The sequence below is a fragment of the Camelus dromedarius genome, chromosome 20 (genome assembly GCF_036321535.1).
Source record: "Camelus dromedarius isolate mCamDro1 chromosome 20, mCamDro1.pat, whole genome shotgun sequence".
Taxonomy (NCBI): Eukaryota; Metazoa; Chordata; class Mammalia; order Artiodactyla; family Camelidae; genus Camelus; species Camelus dromedarius.
Genome location: NC_087455.1, coordinates 34,628,604 through 34,643,805, shown reverse-complemented (window position 1 = coordinate 34,643,805; position 15,202 = coordinate 34,628,604). Strand labels below are relative to the sequence as shown.

The following is a 15,202-nucleotide window of genomic DNA, read 5'->3' as shown; positions in this document are numbered from 1 at the left end:
CCTTTATTCCCCTGCATCTTCATATCTCACCTGGAAATTAAAACTTCCAGGACTAACTGATTTTGAGATCTGAGATAAATTTGCCACGTGGCCTGTAAAGCAGGGTTGTTGCCTATCATAGTATTGGGCTGATAAAATAAAACGGAACATTGCAGATCTGTGGTAAGGGCTTCAGCTGCAACACAAACCGTCACGTTCATTAGCATCCACGCAGGGTAGAAGCCCTGTGTGTGTAAGAAGTGAGCTCCGGTCTTCACATCCAGCCGACTCCACGCAGGAGAAAAACCCTACAAGCATGGAGCGTGTGGATTTTGAGAGCTGTTTCTAGTGCTTTCCAATCCCTACTGACAACAATATTGATTCTTCTAATTACTAAATGATATCTGCCTATTGTAAAATATCAAAATATTATGAAGCAAAAAAAAAAAAACCCAAAACAAACAAAAAACCCCAAAAAACCGAGGAAATGCAGAAAGTAGTCACTTCACTGAAATTCCAATCACTTTATTGTCCCCAGGAGTTATGGATGGTCTTGGTTTCTTTCATCTTTTTATTTTTTTAAGTTTTCCACATTGAACTTGTATCACTAATATAATCAGCATGGAATGGTTACAAACTCTAAAAATTTAGAGCCTGAAATTTTTTTAATCCCTTACATGTGGATAATGTATTTGAACTTTAGAAAGGGAGAGGTGCGATCTCATTTCAACTTCACAAATGCCCTGGGGGGTAAAGGCGGAAATGAGCACTTATCAAGCATTACCTGTACGGTAAGCTAGCGGAGGGGCCTTTACAAACAGACTGGCAGCACTGCAGGTGAACTCTGAGTCACAGAGTCTAGACCGGAAACCCAGCTCCACCTCTCATTAGCTGTGCGGCCACGGGGGCGCTACTTAATGTCTCTGTGCCTCAGTTTCCTCAAATGGAAAACACGTGGCAATTACTCAGTAAATGGGTGCTCTTATAAATTTCTTAGAGACATAATGAGTTTAGGACATGTTATTTTATATATGAGGAAATTGAGGTTCAAAGTTAAGCCCATCGCCTAAAGACAACACAGCTAGGAAGTGACCCTGCCATGCTTCTCACCACGTCCGGCAGATTCCAAAGTCCAGCACCACCTTCAACTCCTTCTCCTGTCCCCTACATCAGGTGATCGCTCAAGAGACGGAGATGGAGGCATAGAGATTTAGAGAACTATAAAATGTACATGTTGTTTGTACCTGCTATCTAAATCAAGCAATTTGCCGCAAGGATTTACAGCTATTTGAAGGAAGGACTAAAACCCTTCAGGACGGTTAGATCTGTAAATTCTGTAAATGTGTAGAAATGGGCTTTTGCAACGGAATTCATTTGGCCTAAGTGTCCAAACATTGTTTTAGAATTGGTTCCTTGTCTTAAACACAAATAAGACATCTTTCTACTGCTTAGACTGCTTACGTGGTTTGGAAACACATGGAGACAAATGACAACCCCAGCTCCTAGCACACCGCAATACCCATATATATATAGGGGTAAATTGGTGTTCTTAACTCTAACTGTTCTTTTTTCATATTAGCAAAGTGAACATGATCAGCTAGCAATCAATATCAACCAATATTTTAAGAGAAGTAAAAAGACAATAATGACACATCCGGGGATCTCTCTCCTCAAACCCGCAGCGTTCAAGATCGTTCCACCACTGGTCTCCACTTGCCCTGCAGCCTTATCTCCCCACGCCCTCCCCACACCCAGGAATGCCAAGCTCCCTGTGGACTTTGCCCTGAGCTTTCCTGTCTCCACACTTTGCCAATGCTGTCCTCCCCACCTGGCACGGGGCCCCGCCTGGAGTAAATGACAGTGGTATTTGCTGAGTTAAGCTGGATTGAGAGTATCCTTTCTCACTTCTACTTCTACCATCTTATAGCTAGGGCCAACTTACTCACTTATTTTAAAATCATGGACTTATAAAAAGCTTCTATTATGTGCCAGATACTGTGCTAAGAACTGAGATAACAAAGCAAGGGGTACAGGTTCTGCTTCATGCAGCTGGGACCTACATCCTCCATGAAATCTCCCTGATTTCCAGCCATAAGCCCCTCCTGCCTGACTTTAATTTTTTATTGTTTATTTATGTGTCTGTGTTACTACTGCTTCTACTAGAAAACAAAATCCTTCAAGGCTTTATTTTTTTTTAAATGTTTTTAATGGAGGATTGAATCCAGGACCTCGTGCATGCTAAACATGTGCTCCACCACTGAGCTGCACCCACCTTCCCTCCCAATTATTTTTTTAATCTCTCAGAGCTCTTCACTATGGCTAGCATATGTTAAGCTCTCAACAGACGTCTGCTAAATTCTACAACATTTGTGATTGTCTAACATTGATATCCTATGAATTCATCCAATCTAGAAGAGCTTTCAGAATAAAGAGAAAGTGTTACAGGAAATGAATCTGAGATTTAAAGACTTTGATACAGAGTAATACATTTTTATTGTTGACAAAAAGGATTATTTTTCTTTTAAATACACTAACAGATTTCTGCTCAGTAAATAGGTTAAGAACTAGTTGATATATATCATCTCTACTTGAAATGATTTTTTTAGCTTTTTTAATCTCCCAAAGATGTGTAAGTTGAATGATAGAGAAGCAAATAAAAAGAAAATAAATGTCTTATTTTAGTCAGATGCTCAGACAGGTGACTGTCTGGGGTGTTTTAAGGAAACTAAAAAGTAAACGTAGCAATGCACTCATCCTTTATCTTGTCATTTGCAGTTAGTTTGATCCCTCATGGAGGGGTTTCCGGTGGGAAACGGAAGTAATTGCTCTCCCATGCTAGGGTCCCATGACTTCTCTGTGGACAAATGTACCACACGATGCGGTCGTCAGACTGGCTAGTTTGGGTCCTGCCTCCCCCAGGGACTGGTGTCTACTCATCAGTAAAGTAAGCAGGAAATAGTGCCCACCTCTGAGAGTTGTGGGACTCAGTAAGTTAACATTTTGAACAGTGTTCGTCAAGTAAAACTTCATTCTGCCACCCAGGTTTGCTCAGTCAGAACTTTAAACATCGCCCTCCAGGACCTCTCCCGGGCTTCCCAGGTTTCCCGGATGTCGATGGCCCCGGCATTGAGAGTACTCATGAAGCAGCGTCGCAGCCACATCCCCACGGCCAAATGAAGCGGCCGCACAGAGCCCTTTCTGAGTGATCCAAGGCAACCTACTGCCCTGCTAGGACTGTGCCCGAACAGGACTTTGTCTCTCAAACAAGTCCTTCCTATATTTCCTCTTTCACACGGGCGTAATTTCACTAATGACTGTCACAGCCTGGATCATAATAATGATGCCACAGGGAAACCATAATTCATAACTGAAACTGCCTAAACCCACCAAGCCATACGCACGTGATGGATTATTGCACAAACATACTCAGAAAAGGACTGGAACAGATTTCCAGATAATTCAGTGACATTTTATCTGAACTACCTGAAGTACTTGATCCAACCATCAGCTGCGAATTTTTGCTACTTGTCAGGGTTTCCCTCAGGTACAAAGACGACATTCAGACAGTTTCTGTGGCAACTATCTGAGAGGCCAAGAACATCCTTAGCAACACAGGTCAAAGGTTTTGGGGGAGAGGGGGCAGTTTTGAAAAGCCACCACCACTTGTTTTAACCGCGGACCATCTGTAAATATGGAATCTGGGCTCTGGCCTTGCGGCTTGGGGCCGATGCCTTCATTTTGCTCAACGGAGCCCAGAAACCCCTCCATGTCCTAAATCTGTGTCCAGCCAAGACAACAACACAAAAGCAGCTAACATTTACTGAAAACCCGTTGTCAGCACGTGCTGAGACTCCTCTATAATTATCTTACTGATTTTTCATAAGAGCCCTATGAAGCATTAAAATTTCTCTCTGTAAAGATCAAAAATCGGAAACTGAGGGTCAAAGAAGTTATGAGACTCGTTCAAGCTCACACTGCCTGGCTAATTTCACACTTGTGCTCTTACTCATGTGTTATTCTCCCTCTGAAAGCACACGCATTCTCACAAACAAGACATCTAGCATCATTCTATCTGTTCTATAGCTTTCCAAAAATGCAAAAGTTTTTTTTTTTTTTTGCTCCACGGCTGCTCTCCCTCTTCAGAGGCTGACCTGACTCCGCCCTCTCAGAGGAAATTCAGCCCAGGAGATTTAACTCCTACAGCGCATCGTCTTCTGTCTTTTTTTTTTTTTAATGGAGGTACTGGGGATTGAACCCAGGACCCTGTGCATGCTAAGCTATACCTTCCCTCCCTCAGAATGTGATCTTGTTTGGAGATAAGGTCTTTTACAGAGGTAGTGAAGTTAGAATGAAGTCATTAGGGTGAGCCCCAGTCCGGTACGACTGGTGTCCTCCATCTGCGGTACTTTGTCACGGCAGCCCTGGCTAATGTATCAAGCACTCTAGTTTTGACTAACAGAGGCATTGCCGTCTCAAGATACAGGTGGCCTCCGGTGGGGCTTTATTCAGTTATTCTAAATGCAGTGCCCACAGCATCCCAAGGAGTCCACTCGAAGCCTGACTGATTCTCCTAATGGGCTCCAATTCTTCCAAGAGCCATTTTCAGACACTCTTTTATCATTTCCCCATTTATCTGAGTAAGGAGGGAATTTCTAGGTCCCAGGTCTCAAAACCTGCAAGCAAATCAATACATGAGCATTGATTTCTTTCCCTTTGCAAAAAGCTAAGTGATAGGCAAACCTTCCACAGAGTCAGTCATTGCTCATCCTTTTTGTTTTTCTAAAAAAATTAAGGGTTTTGAATTAAAATAATTTGCCATGCTCTAAGGTTGAACCATACATTTCCGACAAAGATGGTACAGAAGGAGAGGACTGCAAAATTTCTTTCCAAATATTACAGGCGATGTGGCCAGGAAAGAACGTGACTAGAATTCGTAACACCATCAGGACCAAACAGCGCCAAGCATCCCGGGTGCCACTCAGTTGCCCTCTGCGTTGTATAGCGCTAAGAGCAGCATAAATTATACAGCGAGGCCAGATATGAGTAAAGAGCATTGTTTATCAAGCTATGTTCAGATCGATCGTGCCCATCTCTGTGGGCTCATTCGCAAACCCCTGGCACAGTTACATCACTTAAGGTTCAGAAAAATCACAAGAGGATCTGACCAATTTGCACTCTTGACAAATTAGGGACCCAATTAAAGTGGCCATTGATAAGCTAGAAACAAATAGACAGGCATAAAATCTGGGCTGCTGCCTTCACATCCAAATGATTAGGAGGGAGGGAGGGAGGAAAAGAAAGTGTGGGTCATCCCCTCCCCCCACACACACATAAATGTAAATGCTTTATTCTCTCATGAAACTTTGCAGTAGAGACATGCCCATCTCTCAGCACATGAAGATCTGGATTTACACAGATGTGAAAGTAAGGGTGGTCATTAATCAACAGGTTCATGGTCAGGAAAACAGGTTCACACGAGGATGGATGGCTCCTCTTAAAATATTGTAAATTTATATAATTGATTTACATACAAATTATTGGCATAACTATTCTTTTTTTTTTACCTTTTTATTTATTTATTTTTTGGGGGGGGTGATTAGGTTTATTTATTTATTTATTTATTTATTCATGGAGGTACTGGGGGTTGAACCCAGGACCCTGTGCATGCTAGGCATGCACTCTACCACTGCACTATACCCTGCCCCCAGTTACTCTTATTAAAGAAAATAATGAGTTCTAAGGCATATTTTGAGAAGTGGGCTCACGCTTCCTCCTGGCTGGCCGTTGTCCCACCCAGCATACCCCCACTGTGAGCAAGGGGAGGGGCAGCTGGGGCGAGGAGCCTTCCCCACATGGGGCCACAGGATGTCCCAGCCCTGAATGGAAGTGCCTTCAAGATGAGGTCAAAGGGAAGGGGGCGGCCACATGGGACACAGACGGTTACTCTGCCACGATGCTCCTCTGACGTGTGAAGCAGGTTGGCGGTAAGGATGCGGGCGTTGAGTTCCCTGAGGCACCAGGTTTACACCTCAGAAGCCCTCCAAGGCGGGCAGGGGGAGGACCTCTCCTCCACATCCGGCAGAACAGCATCACACGGGCCTTTCCTGGCTTAAAGAGGAGGACTGGAACCACTACTTCTCAACAAAGTGGCTTAATTATTTTTGACAAAGTGTTTCTTCATGTGTTATACCATATTTCTTTGTGTATTATAAAGTGCGCAGATGAGTATTTTGTCAAGATAATAACATAATGCACCCTAGCCTTAGAAATTTGGTATGAGGTAATAAGTTTAGGTTAGATCTCATCCCAAAGGATTAAACTACTTAGATTTAAAGCAAAACAAAACCAAAGACTTGCTGTAATACTCGTTCATCTACAAGGTGACCCTGAGGCAAAGATTCCAATGACCAACACGCAGCCATACTCAAACGTGACAGGGTAACTTTCTGATTTCTGTAATTAAATCATAACTGACAACTGGGATGGACAAGAGAGTAAGGGGAAAGGGAATGTAATCTATCTTCATGAAAGAAGATACCTCTTCTTAAGAAGAGATCTCTATGAAATCTCACCCATGAGTTTAGTTTCTTATAATTGAAACTTAAAAAAAAAAAGCTAAGTTAAGTATTTTGAAAACCCTATGTAAGTTTCACAGTAATCCTGTAACGCAGGTCCCCTCTGTCATCCTACAGGGCAGGAAACAGCTCAGTGAGGTGGAGGAAGCGGTGTGATTACTCTGACTGCACAGACAAGCACAAAATCTTCCATATGAGGAACACGTGTTCCTCTTTAAACATTCTTTAGGAGCACAGATCTGCCCTTTTGATTTCTCTTCGTGCCTTACTCAAAAGCACAAGTCCTAATGTTTTCAAAATATGGTAAGAAACTATTGATTCAGAATATCATGGAAGAGAGAATTCAATGTCAGTCTCATAGAATATTCTTAAGAGAAATTAAGTTTTCTTTGTACTACATAGACAATAACCAAGTGTAGCTTGGTCTGTTTTATACGCTTAAGTGAAAAATCATCTTTAGTATAGTTAAAACCTCAACCACTGGGTGGATATCTGCTTTTATTAAGTTAATACTTCTTGTACCTAGGTAAACATCCCTATTTGTTCTCACAAGGAACAAACAGGTAGATTGATATGCCCCTAACAGACCTCAATACCTCTTTCCTTGTTTAATCAATGAGGAGACTGCAGAACAACTAGCCCCTTCTAAATTCAGCACCAGAGGCGAGGGGGGTATAGCTCGTGCGTAACAAGCCTGAGGTCCTCGGTTCAATCCCCAGTACCTCCTCTAAAAATAAGTAAATAGACCTAATTACCTCCTTGCACAAAAACAAGTAAATAAATGATTTTTTAAAAATAGATAAACAACACAAGGGATTCCTGGAGTAGCATAATTTTATACTAACAAATAAATCTGTATATTTCTGTCCATGTAAACTAACCCCCATAAAAGCACTCATCCGGGGGCCTCTGGAGAAAGGAACACAGTGATGCTCAGGTTTCCGTCCAGAGTCATCTCTCTGGACAAGTCTTCTCTCTTGAAGAAAAGTGGGCACACTCTCCTTTCCAGAGAATTCCTTTGACAATGGAACAGGAAGCTGAGTTGCTGCCAGAATATACTACGCCTTTCGTGAAAGAAGGGAGGAGGTACTGCAAGTGCAATCTTCACCTTGACTGACGAGGATTTTTCCCAGGGGTCGAAGGAGCAAGTTTCAAAGGACGCCATGCCCACATCTCACCGGAAGACATACGTATGAAATGTCAGTGGGGCTTTAAATTGCCTCATTAAGGCAAAAAGCAAAACCCAAATGTTTCTCATTCTCTCTTATTGTCGCACTTCACTCCTTTGGTGTAGTGTTAGTTCCTCCCTGACGCAACAGAAGGTGTAATTATCACAGTGTTATGATGGCTTTTCTTTCCCCTAGAGACTGAAACAGTAACTTGTCAATTTGACCTAAGTCGCCTACTTGAACTTCCTCATGAAAAGGAGCGTTAACATTCATTGAACGTCTATCATGTGTGAAACAATGCACTGAGTTCTTTACATGCTTATCTAATTTACTCTCACAACTACTTGGTTAGGCAAGTAACCTCCATTTCATAGATGAGAAAATTAAGGTACAGGGAGCTTAAGCAATCTGCTCAGTGCCCGCTGGCTGGTAAACGATGAAACTGGCCTAATCCAGCAGCCCAGCCCTGATGACTCATAAACCATACACCCTGTGATCCATAATAAACCCTCACTCAGCAAGACGCATTTGGTTTCCTGGTGAGAGTTGAATGTCATCTATTTTCCATGTCATCTAAACATGTGCTTTCTCCTTGTTTCAAATTATTCCTCCCTTGCTATCTAAGTTTTTGAAGAAAAATAAAAACGAAAAAATACTAGTAAATGCATTGCCCTTCCAATCTCCTGCTTGGCTTCCTTCCTCACAGAGGGCGTCTGCTCCCAGAAAGTCATCCACAGTGAAGAAAAAACTGAGACAGAGGCAGGGGCTGGCCCTCTGAAGGCACCCATAAGCAGCACGTGTCCTGACATCTCAAAATAACCACTCAGTAGCTGATGGTACATCCACCACTGTGACCGAAAAGAAAGACCAGAATCTGACCAACACAAACATCAACCTTGCTTTCCCAACTGGGAAGGCAGATCTGTCCGTCTGTTTTTAATTCTTTTTCCACTGCTTTTAATAAAGGGCTTTTCTTCTCCTTTGCATGTCCCTTCCACCACTGTCTCCCGGACAGTCTTAAGAATCCCAAAGCAAATCTCACTCTCTGAGAAGTAAACAGAATGCTTTTGAAGATCACATCTGAGAGATGACACTTAGTGAGAATGTGCCCCAATTTCTAGAATACGAGCCCCAAGGGGCATCTCGGGGCGAGACACTTTGATGTTTTAAGTACAAAGAAGGGGTGTAATACACATGTAAACATCCAAAGCCTTGTTCTTTCCTTTAATTCCACTACCAAGCTTGATTCAATCCAAACCACTTCATCAAATGAATTTACAAAAGATACAGACTGATTAAAAGAAAATGAGAAAAGAAATCAGGTTCCGTAAGCAAAAGTTGTCACACCAGGAATAAACTTCCCTTCCCAGCAAATGCTACATAGCACCCCTCAAGGAATAGATCTGTCCTTTTAAGTATTCCCCTCCACCATTTATTCTGTCACTCTCAAAGAAATATGTTACAGATAGAGTTAAGACGCGTCAACCCTTACCTTTCTGGAAGTAAGTAACAAAATGGTTGTTAAAAATTATTTTCTTCCATTCGGCTGTTGAGACTCTTGCTAGGATCTGAGTATCTCCCCAGGGGACACTCCCTCTGCACAGCTCTGCTTCCCCAGCCTCTCCCTTCACCTTTAGTCAAACATTAACCATCGACTGGTTTTATTGATTTTCAGGAACCATCAGATGTCATAAAAGGTATTATTACATTGACTCCAGGAAAGAAATGGATTTGTACCCAAAGAAGGTAATTCACATCTCTCTAATACATCTCAAAACAGGTTTCTGAATTTTGGTAGGTAGATAAGTCAGTTACAAGACAAGGAGAAGTTAAAGTGGAAAAATCTTCTATGCGATCAACTACCTGTAGTGTGTAAGCTCCATGACATCAGACTTTCATCCATATTCTGCCTTCCCAGCACGTAGCATAGTGTCTGCACAGCAGACTCAGTCAACAAATATTTGTGCAGATTCCATCCCAAACACAGACGGAGCACAGGGTGCCATGCCTGAGCAGTGACACGGTTCACCAGAGGCATGGGCAATGACTCAGAAGGCGCAAGCCATGAAGCAGTCTGGCTGCACCTGCTTCTGAAATCCAACGGTGCCCTTCAAAGTCTGCATGAAACAACCAGCCTCCCCCCAAACCCAAACCAAGTCGTTTTTCCCACCACTCTGAGAACGAATTTACCTAAGTACAAGTTGCTAGTTTTTCCGCTCAAAATGAGGTTTCCGATTAAACAATAAAAAGCCCGTAGCCCCAGATTTCTGAAGTTGAAGCCTCATTTAGACTGACCCCTGAGGCCCACCCCTGTGTCACTCTGGGAATCTACACCGAAGATGAGAAACAAGGTCACCTTTGTGTCCAGTGTGGTACTCACTCTGATGCTCATTTCTGGGCTTCTCCTGAGCTGTGCTGTGCTTCCCACTGGTCTCTAGATGTGCATCTACTACAGTGGGAGCCCAAGAGCCCTGTTTGGGTGGGCTTCTTCCTTCCCAGATCCCCCTGAGAGGACTTCACAATTGCTTTAAGCCCCATTCATCTCGGGGCCCCGGAAGTGAAACCACCCAGTCGCCTGCCAGTGGTCAGCACCCTCGGGAGACCAGCAGGCCCAGAAGGGCACCCCTTCCCCCGTCTCAGAGCCACCACGGCTACATTTAAGGAAAGGAGGACAGTGACTCTCACACTCTCGACACCGCTGCCTCCCATGAGCTGAACAAATTGGCCTGGTTCTACAGAACCAGACAGCTTCCGCTTGTGTGTTTCACTTCCTGAATCAGTGACGAGAGTCTCACGGCATTATGATTATAAATCAATAAAAAATGTTAAAAGAAAAAAAAAGAATCTCATGACATTGCTCCAGAAGGAGTTTGCTGCTTCTCTGGAAACTTTTTAATAATGTATGCAAAACGTATGTTTAAATCGGTAAAGTTTCCTTTAAAAAAATAAGAGTATATATGTATTGATTTTAGTCATTGCCTTTCAGTGATATCATACAGCCATGTTCATGGCGTATCAGTTGAAAAAATACGTTTTCTCATTGAATCTTTACAACAAGCCCATGAAGTGGACTCCATCTTATAGAAACAAAACAGAGGCACAGAGAGGTTTGACTTCTTGCCCAAGTCACACAACCTGTGATTACAGAATCAGGACCCCAACCCTGGTCTTTGTAATTCAAAGCCCAGTCTATTCACCACGTCTGTAGAATCTGCCCGATTATTTTCCTCCCGGCTCCATGTGAGCAATAAAACCTCCACAGGAAGACATCCCTCCGTGTGAGCCCATTCCTGGAGACAGGAGACGGCCAAGTTCCTAAATCGGGCTTCCCAGTATATTTTGTGCTAGTTCGAGACCCTAGCTTCCAAGTCAGGGAATCTGGTTGATTAATCCCTAAAAGGCCAAAACCACCCACCCGAGAATTAACAGGTGACGGCACCTCTGAACTGTAAAGGCTCTTCCTGTGCTCTCCATGATGCTCAGAGCTTGTGGGTTTCATCACTTATATACTAACTTACACATTTGTAATTTATAAAAGTATCTGGATTTTTAAATTCCAGATTAATTCCAAAGATTAGGAGCGTGCATGTTCTGCCCTGTGTTTCAGGGTGAACACCATTCATTTTAGGAACCCATTTTCATGCCAAAATGAGGCACTTCTAGTTCAATAGTTTAATACTGACTGAGTAATAATAGGAATAATAAGAAAAATTTAATTGATAAAGATTACTATGTCCCTTTATCAGAGCAAAGTAGATGTAAATTATCTATATGATGGAAACAAGTGAACAATTGAAACGGTCTGGGCTGATACTTCTGACTGACAGCTTCGTGGTAGGTATTAAAACATGTTAGCACTTTTGTCCACAGTAATGTTTTAACCAGTCCTCCAACATTAGCCCTGGAAAACATAGAAGAGATGTTTAATTTATGGACTGTGCTAGTTAGTCATGACTAAGGTTTGGATAGCCTCCCAGATAAAAAAAACTTTATGAAAATTTGGGATGATTCTGAAAATTCAAAGTATGTTATGTTTCCAATATTTTTATTCCTTAAAACTCAAAATAAGTGAAATCTATGAATGCTAAGGTTTTATGTTTTTTCATGCTCTTGCACCTTAATATGTCCTTTACTTGATTATATACCATGTATTTTGAGAACATTTTATCATGAGTCCATTAACATGCAAGCCTCGCCTGACAGAAGTTATATAGTACATATATGTGCAATGGTATTTTTGAAATACTTAATATCTGTCTTGCTCATGTTAACTTAATGCTGGCAGAAACTTTGTCTTTTATTAGCACTCAGTAAATATTTTTTAGAATTGAACCCCTTTCAGTTATTTAATTCAATAGTTCCAGATAGTCAGGATTACATATGGACTCACCCAAGGTTGATGGGAATCTGGACAAGTGAATGATTTTGTATGTCCTCAAACCAGTATTTTGCATCTTTTGTTCCACATTTATTTAGTGGAATGAGGTGAAACTAATTTTCTGCTAGTGAATGTTTTAGGCTGAGACAGAAATTTCCCTGATGACTTCCACTAGCCAGGACAGTGGCCATTTTTTGATCAGTGTAAGCAATATGGCCCCGGTCTTTACATAGCTCTTATGCTTGTTGGTGGGTGGGTTTGAGTTTGGAATTTTTCCTTGATGTTGTTGTTTGCAGCAATTTTTCAAATCAGGACACTTTAAGGAAACATTAAATGACTTAAGACTTAAATAATAAAATAAATCACTAATTCCAAGTGAGAAACACTGAACTATAGACAATGCAGTTGCAAAATCTTAGCTAATGGTCACCTGTGCTCCTCCTAAAAATATTCCAAGACAGTTTGAGGCAAATAAAGAGTTTTTTCCCTGTTCTCTGTTTTGACAGAAGTGGATCCAATTTGTGGTTGTTTATTTCAGGAATATTTTAACTCCATCTATAGATGGTGGCTCCAGGAAATTGCCCAGTAGGCGAAGTTCTTAATCGGTCTCTAGTTCACCATATCCGGAAACTGCTGTAGAATCCTATGAATGGAACGACTGGAATGTATCCATATCATCAGCCATCCATTGGGCAAATGCCTTCTAGAGCTTTCTAAACCTGAAGAGTTTATTAAAGCTGGGTCTTACATCATGAGATCCTGGTCCAGTAGGTCTAGGATGCACCCCAGGGATTAACATGTTTAAAGCACTCTGGATTCCAGACGCAGGTAACCACATGGTATCTCCCATGAGAAAGACAGCTTAGGGATGCTGTGCTTCATCTGCCAGTATTCTTTAGCAAGGCCTGCACTTGAAACTAACTTCCCCCCACCAGGTAGGCTTCATTTCTGCAGGGTCTGCCTCAGACAGCGACCCCACTGGGTTGATGTTGTACATGCGGACTGAATCAGGCAGACACACACAAGCTCATCTTCCCTTGGACATTTTTTCTAACGATCGACTGAACATTTTATTTGACCTCAGATTTTTTTTTAATTCCAAGACATTACAATAATCTTGTTGGTTTTCTGAGACTTGGCTCTGTCTCATCAGATTTCACCCACACGAGTCTTTGCTCACACCCAGTTCACACTCAGGCCATCGCATCTTGCCCCCACCTCCTCTGTCTCTCTGAGACGGCACTTGCTGAGGTGACAACATCCTTCTCACGATAATCAGAGACACTCTCCAGTCTGCACCGTCCCACACTTTTCACAGCATTTGACACCATCATTAGCCCTCCCTGAATCACCCTTTACCCTTGGTTTGTTTGCCAGCAGTCTGTCCTGGTTTTTCTTGTACCTCTTCAGCCCATCCCATGCAGTCCCATTTGTGGCCTCATCGGACTCCCTGGGTCAACCGTAGGTTGTCCTGCCTTGTTACTCATTCGAGGAGGTTGGATCTGCTCCTATCTGTACACCAAAGTCTCAAGTCACACTCACCAGCCCAGATGTCTCCCTTGGTCTGGGCTTCAATCATTTTAATCCAACTAACGTTACCACGGTTCCGTCTACACATCTCCACGGCACAACAAACTCAACACATCCCAAATTAACCTCACTGTTTTCATTCCTCCTGAACTGATTCTCCTGGGACAGCACGTGTTCATGTCAGCCCTGGCAGTCATCAAGGCTTAGCCAGTGTGCTGTGATTGATTAGTAATTCCTGTCGGGGGCACACAGAGGAGACTGGCAATGGATACGCCTGGGAATCGCCAACCTTGCCAGGGAGGACCCTGTGACTCGGACACTGGGGGCTCAGTAAACATCAGTTTACCTTCTCTGCTTATGGGTCTTTTACTAAACAGCAAAACATTGGGATTGCCTCTGAAAATGTTGCCCTTGAGAAGTATTCCCTGGGAAAAAACAGTCTCTTCAACAAATGGTGATGAAACAAATGCATATCCACATGCTAAGTAATGAAGTCAAGCTCCTACCTCACACCATCCAGAAAAACTAGCTCAGAATGGATTAAAGACCTAAGTGTAAGAGCTAAAACTAAAAAACTCTTAGAAGAAAACAGTGGTAAATCTTTATGCCCTTGGATTTGGCAATGGTTTCTTAGATACAACATCAAAAGCACACACAATAACAGAAAAAACAAACTGGAACTCATAAAGAAAATAAAGAAATTTTGTGCTTTGAAGAACCCTATTAAAAAAAAGTGAAACACAACCCACCAGATGGGAGAAAATATTGCAAATCACAGATCTGAGAAAGGGATTGTGCCCACCTGGAATGTATTAAAACCTCTTCCAATCCAAAAATAAACAGATAAAAACCCAATCAAACATGGGTAAAAGATATGAATAGACATTATTAAAGAAGGTATACAAATAGCTAACAAGCACATGAAAAGATGGCCAACATCATTAGGCAGAAGCAAAATGTAAATCAAAACCACAAGACAATGCTTTACACCTATTAGGATAGCTAGAATAAAAAACATACAGTAACAAGTATCGGCGAGGATGTAGATAAATCAGAATCCTCACGCACTTCTGGTGGGAATGTAAAATGATATAAACACTTTGGAAAAAAATCTGTAAGTTTCCTCAAAAACTTAAACCATTCGACCCTCTCAATTCACTCCCAGGTGTGTATCTAAGAAAAATTAAAACATATGTCCACACAAAAACTTGTACATGAATGTTCATGGCATTCATAGTATTCACATTCCTTATGCATAATAACCAAAAGTAAAATCAGCCAAATGTCCATTCAACTGACAAACAGGTAAACAAAATCTGGTGTAGCCACACAATAGAGTATTTTTCAGCCATAAAGAGGCACGAAGCACTGGCATGTGCTACAACATCAATGAAGTAGAAGGAACCAGACAAAAAAGGCCAATTACTGTAGGAGTCTATTCATACAAAATGTCCAGAAGAGGCAAGTTCACAGAGACGGGAAGCCGACTAACAGTTGCTGGCGGTCAGGGAGTGGGGTTTGGGGGCGGGGTGGAAGGTTACAGCTAAGGATATGGGCTTTCTTTCTGTGGT

The 15,202-nt window shown here is 42.1% G+C and overlaps 1 protein-coding gene across 3 annotated transcripts in view; it reads right to left on the bottom strand.

Moving 5' to 3' along the window:
* CDH17 (cadherin 17) overlaps nt 1-15,202 on the bottom strand; it is a 91,155-nt gene that overhangs the window by 50,454 nt on the left and 25,499 nt on the right. Inside the window, exon 1 of one of the 3 annotated variants that reach the window (XM_031439327.2) lies at nt 9,216-9,299. The exons of the other annotated variants lie outside the window; for them this stretch is intronic. The gene's annotated coding sequence lies outside the window, so the exon portion shown is untranslated. Of the gene's footprint in view, nt 1-9,215; nt 9,300-15,202 lie in introns of those variants that run through there. 3 annotated transcript variants of the gene reach the window in all.